The sequence below is a fragment of the Amblyomma maculatum genome, chromosome 11 (genome assembly GCF_055883805.1).
Source record: "Amblyomma maculatum isolate TAMU_Amacu chromosome 11, ASM5588380v1, whole genome shotgun sequence".
Taxonomy (NCBI): domain Eukaryota; kingdom Metazoa; phylum Arthropoda; class Arachnida; order Ixodida; family Ixodidae; genus Amblyomma; species Amblyomma maculatum.
In genome coordinates this window covers 6,336,214-6,343,904 of record NC_139354.1, presented here as the reverse complement: position 1 = coordinate 6,343,904, position 7,691 = coordinate 6,336,214, and the positions used below count along the sequence as shown (strand labels likewise).

Below are 7,691 nucleotides of genomic sequence, written 5' to 3'. Positions count from 1 at the left end.
CTACGAATACGCGAATTAATGCATGGGGAGCACACTGTGACGCCGCTGCATGTTCTAGATACTCCCGATATGAGACACTACTCATACTGAGTCCATTTTTATAAGACCTGCACGAAGACAACGTTCACCTCGTGTGAAAAAAAACTAGACAGCGTTCCTGATCGAACGAACGCTATAAGAAACCGCGAATGAATTAACTCAGAGCTCTAGGGCAACGTTTATTGCTCGACACAGCGTTTTATAGTCGTCCAGACAGCAGAAAAAGGTTAAACTACGTGCGAATCACGAGAACTCCAGAAACTATAACATCCAAAACTTGTTCGAGGAACCCAGCGTTGCTTTGAAGCTGCGCTATTTAGAAAGCCTATCTGCAGGCCCCAATCTTGCTAACCAGCTTTTGCCCGCAAAAACTTTATATATATATATATATATATATATATATATATATATATATATATATATATATATATATAATATATATATATATATATATATATATATATATATTCAGTTTCGTCACAGCGGGTGCGACGTGATGTTTGAAGAACGAGAAAAAGCGCTATTTGTTTTACCGCAGAAACGTCCAGCACGTTGCCCGTATTTCATGGGCGGGCTTTGCACTGCTGCTTACAAGGTGCAGACATGCGTTATTGCTGCCGCAGGCATCCTGTCACGCGAAATAAAACGGCGCGCTGTTGTCGACGGTGCGTTCTTCGAATGGATGTTCAGAGAGCGCATACACGGCCATCACCCGGTAAGCGCTGATGGATTGTCCGCCGAGGGTAAAAATCCTCGCGAAGAAAAATGGAAAGATATGTTTGTGAACGCAGTTCGCTCTGGTGGACCGGGAGAAGCAAGCAACGAGGAAAGGCTTCAAAATTCGTTGTTTGTGCAGGCGTTGTCTCGAGGGTTTGGCGCAGGAGAGGCTAGGCGAGCATTTCAGGGAGATAGAGAAGGAGAGACGGGGAGTCTTTTCACGCCGTGTAGTTCCCGCTCTCGACGCTGTGTGGAGTGTGCGTGGCAAGACTAAATGCGAGAGACAAGAGAAATGACAGCGAGCCTTTATTGTTGCTGATCTATGGGAAGGCGTTGTCACCCGCATATCTTTCCAGCGCTCCCTTTTGTGATGGGGAATACAGGAAACAAAAAATGTCTTTTTTTTTCTTTGCGCCGGCGAAGTAAGGACAAAAAATGAGGCGAGAGCGGCGAAAGGTTGAAAAACATTAAGAGTTGCAGTTGCGTCTTCTTTGCGAGAATCCGGGGAGAAAGCAGCGTTTGCTGATGTTTGATTGGAATGATGTAAAATGACATACCAAGAGGGGTAAAACTGTAACCAGCGTAACATCGCAGTTGCACCAATGGGCGTTTGAGAACAGAGCTTTACGAGAATAACGACATACAATACCAACACCAAAAGGCAATTCACAATGAATAGTTGTCACGCTCGGGAACTCTGAAATTTGAGAGACCAGAGTGAAAATATCCAATATTGATTTTGAATAATAAATAATTCCCTTATGTCAAGCTCGAAATAACGTGCTCGTAATGATGGCTGTTTGCACGTGGTAAATTTTTTAATCCTTCAGAAAACCGAGAGCTAAAAAGCGGTGTTGGCTTTCTTTGTACTAATTCTATTTTATGTTTTCATAAATAAAAAAAAGAAAAGCCGGTGTACTCTACTTTATTGGGGGGGGGGGGAGGTTATTCAGATGTGAGGTATTTATATTTTTCGAGTAAATGTTAACAGCAGGACAGTGGAGGCATATCATATAAATGAAAAGTTGATATGCACGCAAACGTATTACAGAGCGAACAGGTTTCAATGTTTGCTGCGTTTAAAGAAAGCTTTACATTGGTCTGGTTTGTTTTGGTATATGGGATTGAAAGTCCTAAGGTGGCTCAGGCTATGAGAAATGCCGTAGTGAAGGAGTCGGGAAAATTCGACACTGGGTTCTTTGACGTGAGCTGACATCGCACAGCATACGGGCGCCTTCCTTTTCGCCTCATAGAAATGGGTCACCGAGGGCGGATTCGAACCGCATCCTTGTGCACAGCAACGGAGCGCCCTAAACACTGCACCATTGCGACCGGGTGCTTTGAACTGGATGCATAAATCCACAGAATATAGTCAATCAGTGAAGTACACCGAAAAAAAAAAATGACTGCTTGAATTCATTACACAATAACCACCGGCGTAGCTACAGCACCGCATAACGATTGCCTTGCAATGCAGTGCTAAATAACGGGAGGGAATGTTATGTTTTGACGCCCTCTAACTTGCATGCTTTATAAAATCAGATTTTTCGCACATGTCGCGTAATTGGACGCATAATAATGAATATTTAATTAAGCTAAAGAATCGAACAATCAACCTCAGGAATGTTACCTTGAGAAAGGGTTGGCATGCTCCCATTACTTGCATAAGGGCTTTTATTTCGAAGAGAAAAGGGGTAGAAAAATTTGGCGGGGCAAGAGGCCGCACATAACAGGAGTTCCCTGCACTTTGCGAACCAAAATATTATTTATTTCAGTCTTACTCGGTCACTGAGCACAATATCAGAGAAGTCTGTTAGGTGCCTGTTGTACATCGTGGCCAGTTCTTGTTTGCTTTTCTACGTCTGCGAATGGGTGGACCCGCCCATAAATAATAAAAAAAGAAAATTACAGCAGGGGAGTGTAACGACTACGAGAAATGTTTCATAGTAATCCTCGCAGAATAAAACATCGAAGACAATGAACACTGCCCACGCGACGGCAAGCATCTGCTGCGGGCAACACAACTAACGGTTCTTCTTCGACGCGTTCTGTCTTTCGCCTCAGCGTGGGATGCACACCACTGTGTGAGCGCGGCTTTACTGCGGGAGCTTCTACGACCTGCTGGCGATGGGGGAGGAAAGTTATGGCGGTCTGGACGCGTGACCACAGGCATTCCAACTCTCCCTCTCCTCTTTCTTTCTTTCTTTCTTTCTTTCTTTCTTTCTTTCTTTCTTTCTTTCTTTCTTTCTTTCTTTCTTTCTTTCTTTCTTTCTTTCTTTCTTTCTTTCTTTCTTTCTTTCTTTCTTTCTTTCTTCCTCTCTTTCTTTCTTTCTTTCTTTCTTTCTTTTCGTTTCTTGTTTTCCTTACATCTACGTTTCCTCTACATCTACATCCTATCTTCTAACTTGCACCTCACCTCTGATATTTTTCGCTTCGCTTTTTCCTTTCGTTTCTTCTTTAACATTCGTTCCGAATTCCACCATTTCCTTAAATTTCGTGCAGGCAGCTGATAGAGAGAGGCTGTTATCATCCGAAAAATGGTCAACAGTGGAGGTGGAGCTAACCTCTTGAGCTAACGCCAGCCACGCCACGCCGCAAGTGAAATGTGCGACAGGGATGATTTCAGACACCTGTGCGGAACCGTCAGCGGAGCTGGAAGGGAAGCATTACTCTTGCCGCTCTGTAGGTTCTCCGGTGTTCGCAGATTACGCCTTTCTGTATGTATGTATGTATGTATGTATGTATGCATGCATGTATGCGTGCGTGCGTGCGTGCGTGCGTGCGTATGTGCGTATGTATGTAATTGTGTGTGTGTGTGTGTGTGTGTGTGTGTGTGTGTGTGTGTGTGTGTGTGTGTGTGTGTGTGTGTGTGTGTGTGTGTGTGGTGTGTGTGTGTGTGTGTGTGTGTGTGTGTGTGTGTGTGTGTGTGTGTGTGTGTGTGTGTGTGTTGTGTGTGTGTGTGTGTGTGTGTGTGTGTGTGTGTGTGTGTGTGTGTGTGTGTGTGTGTGTGTGTGTGTGGTGTGTGTGTGTGTGTGTGTGTGTGTGTGTGTGTGTGTGTGTGTGTGTGTGTGTGTGTGTGTGTGTGTGTGTGTGTGTGTGTGTGTGTGTGTGTGTGTGTGTGGTGTGTGTGTGTGTGTGTGTGTGTGTGTGTGTGTGTGTGTGTGTGTGTGTGTGTGTGTGTGTGTGTGTGTGTGTGTGTGTGTGTGTGTGTGTGTGTGTGTGTGTGTGTGTGTGTGTGTGTGTGTGTGTGTGTGTGTGTGTGTGTGTGTGTGTGTGTGTGTGTGTGTGTGTGTGTGTGTGTGTGTGTGTGTGTGTGTGTGTGTGTGTGTGTGTGTGTGTGTGTGTGTGTGTGTGTGTGTGTGTGTGTGTGTGTGTGTGTGTGTGTGTGTGTGTGTGTGTGTGTGTGTGTGTGTGTGTGTGTGTGTGTGTGTGTGTGTGTGTGTGGTGTGTGTGTGTGTGTGTGTGTGTGTGTGTTGTGTGTGTGTGTGTGTGTGTGTGTGTGTGTGTGTGTGTGTGTGTGTGTGTGTGTGTGTGTGTGTGTGTGTGTGTGTGCGCGCGCGCGCGCGCGCGCGCGCGCGCGCGCGATTCTCACTTTCCAATGAAACACAGGGCAACATACTACCAGCTTTCAAATGCACAAATCAATCGATTTTTGTCTAGTTAACGTGGTAACTAGGCCGACTCTTATAACCTTTGTCAAGGCAGCACCATTAACGAAGGCGTTTGCTCGCTCACCAATTGTTATTTCTTTCCAGAAAAAGTCGAAATGTAGGCACTGGAGGATATTTCTGCCTGCTCACGAGGACGCGCTGGATGTTCAAACTTTAAAACTTAAGTTGGTAAAGAAGGAACCGTCTAATGTCGGGAGAATGTCGCATTTTCACTTTCCGGCGGCTCAATTTCTTTAACATTTTGAGTGACACTAAATGACACTAAATACTTTATTTACAATCGGTGAATGCGGTGTGCATAGCACGCTATGAGTGCTGAAAAGACACATATAAAAGCATATAAATTCCCCCATACTTTACCCTTGACCCTGTAAAGCCTTCATCCCAGGCGCTTACTTGTGATAAAAGAACATGAACCGGCGAACGCCTTAGATCTCCAGCTAATGCTTCCATGCGGGCGTCCACGGGTGCCATAGACAGACAACCGCGTTGCCCTTTTCTCACGAGTGACGTCACAGATGACGTCAAGTTTAGGACAATGCCTCGCCCTAACGGGCCTCGAGGGACATTAAAGGAAAACGGCCGGTGTGGGATTTAGCGTGCCATATATATACGCAAGGGCATCTAAACGCCCAGACGGCGATGCGGGAAGGTTATGGAGGCCGGGGCGGTAATCTCGAACGCGTTCTCTTCAGCGACCATCACGGAGGTGTTTGTTTCCTTGGCGGCCGATAGCCCTGCGGGCATCTCCGGGGGCGAGTCAAAGAAGATATGCAGGCTAGCCATTTCTGCTCTTGTCGGGATACACCCAAAAATTTTGGAGGCCTCGTTTGGCTGTGCAATAATTGTTTACTAATTGTAGCTGTTCTGCGCAAAACTCCGATTTGTACTTTACAATGAAGGAGTCGACCCTACGTAACGCTGGACAGTTGATGCCCGCGGGGTGAACCAAACAACAAGCGTACGATGTCAGAGAAGTGTGCCGTGAAAATATCAGGGCGCCATGCTGCATAGCTTAGAGAGAAAAAATGGGATTTGCGGTAGAATCACAGCGCTTTTGGTGGCTTCTTGGAATTTAGTATTAGAGGCAGTACACATGCTAATCGCCACGAACATTTAAGCCGAAAGCTTTTCTTGGCTCATGGACTGCGGAAATGTCCGCAGGAAATTTTTGCACAAACTGATACCCAAGAACAAAAGTCTGCCTCCAATGGTAATCGAACCAATATCCCTCCGATCTCCAGCCAAGCGCACGAACCACTACTCCACGCTGGGTTCGTGAGAATTCAATCGCAAATCTTGCTTAGCGTGGGGATGATAGCAGCTATGACAATGGCGATACAGTTAGTGATAATAATGATATAGTAATAATACGACGCTGTAATAGACTGTAATAGCGATGATAATCACGGTGCATTTAGTTCATAATGATGATAGTGGCGATCGCGGTGATTGTGATGATGGTAGTAGGAATGACCATGACAATGAGAATGCAGTTAGCGAGAAGAGCCCTTTAAAGTGTCTTTTGCCCTTTCTGTTCTTTAATAGACTGAATAGAACTCCTGGAGTTTTTCGTGGTCCATACATATTCCTATTTTCCGCCACTTAAAGTGTTCATCACTTTATACCGTTTCTAGATTTTTTTTGTAACTATCTATTCAAGCGATCTGCTTTGTTGAAACGGGGCATTCAACGTAGTAAATCACTCCCCCCCCCCCCTCCCCCCCTTCCCTCCCAAACAAATTGATAAAGGTTTAACTCTTCTCAACCTATAGATACAGAGCGAGAGCTCTGTTTGACTTGGTTGCGCGTGTTGTTAAGTTTCCATGTCAAAGTTGATGAAAGATGATGGTCAAAAGTCAAAGTCCAATGCCAATGATAAAGGTTCATTTCAAAGGTTAATGTAGTTGGGATAATTGGTCAACGCGCCGTTAAACGGCCTAATTAGCTTTATACCAAATGGTTGTTTTCAAGGTCATGTCCCACCCGATCACCTTGGTGAAACATGGCGTAATATAGCTCTCACTCTGAGAGTGCTTATTTCATCAAACTACGATGAACATGTTGGTGATCTTGTTCAGCGTGAGATAGGGGAAACAGAGAGTGGTGTAATTTCCAGCACTTTTACTCATCTTGTACTGGCAGAGGTGGGAAGCAACCGCTCATTCAGACCACCTTGCACAACTATCACGGCTACCACTTCCGTTTCCGTGCCCAGCAAACGGTACGAAAGTACCGAAAATCTTCATTCATTGTTCTTTTATTGAGATAAAGGCCTGACACATGGCGAGCTTAATAGCCTTTATTGAATCTATTGATCATTCACAACCACTAATGGCCATGATCGCATGGGACGAAGCGCAGAAGTCGTAGGTTATTAGTAAGTATTCGACGTCAGAGCCGACAGGTGATGCGAAGCCTGGCCTGTGGAGCCAACCCAGGCCCACCCAAGGTTGTGACCAGTAAGCCGATTCACGAATCTTCATAAATGGTTGGATGTTCGCCGAGAGACAAATACATCCGAACATCGCAAGCAAGAAGGGCCCAATTTGGACAAGTAAAATACGATAAGAAGATAAGAAGGAAGTGCAAGAACTACGTATCGCGAAGAAAAAAGACGCAATCAGCGAAGAAACTTGAACAAAGACATAGCGGGTACGGCCATAAAGAGTAATCCAGCCGCGGTCTAGCGGCACGAGCGAATGGAGGGAAACGCGCCCGCGACAATGACTAGGTGGACGACGGGGAAGGTGGAGGACATGTCTTAGGTGGGTACGCGCTGCGGTCATCGAAGAACCGAGGGCTCGTTAGTAAGAATCATTGCCCCGACATCGATCGGAGTGTTCGCTTTCCACGTATAGCCTTTAATGTCGGCCGTGAAAGTTTGGAAAGGCTGCCCGAGGGTGAGAGCTAGGGAGGGAGGCGATTGAGGTCGGCCAGGCAGTTGGGGGAAAGCTGGGGGAAGGTGCCTGAGAGTAAAATAGCCAGGGCGGACGGCGGGCATATAGAAGCGATCAGTTGTCGGGTCGATGATGCTTGTTTGGTAGGAGGCTGCAGTGCCCGGGAACACCCACTCCCCCCGCCCCCCGCCCCCTCCCCTAAACCCCTTTCTCTCCAACCCATCCCGTCATCCCACGCAAATGGCCACAATTCTCCCTCTTTCTCAACTTTCCTTTTGCGACAAAACCAGAAGCGCCTGCGGGTGCCGCGAGCCGTCGGTGTTATTGATTGCGTCGTTAGTGTAGTGTCGCTGCTCGGTACGCA

At 46.2% G+C, this 7,691-nt stretch overlaps 1 protein-coding gene across 2 annotated transcripts in view; it reads right to left on the bottom strand.

Moving 5' to 3' along the window:
• Positions 1 to 7,691, bottom strand: part of rdgA (retinal degeneration A) — a 540,908-nt gene that overhangs the window by 217,438 nt on the left and 315,779 nt on the right. The window lies entirely within an intron of this gene.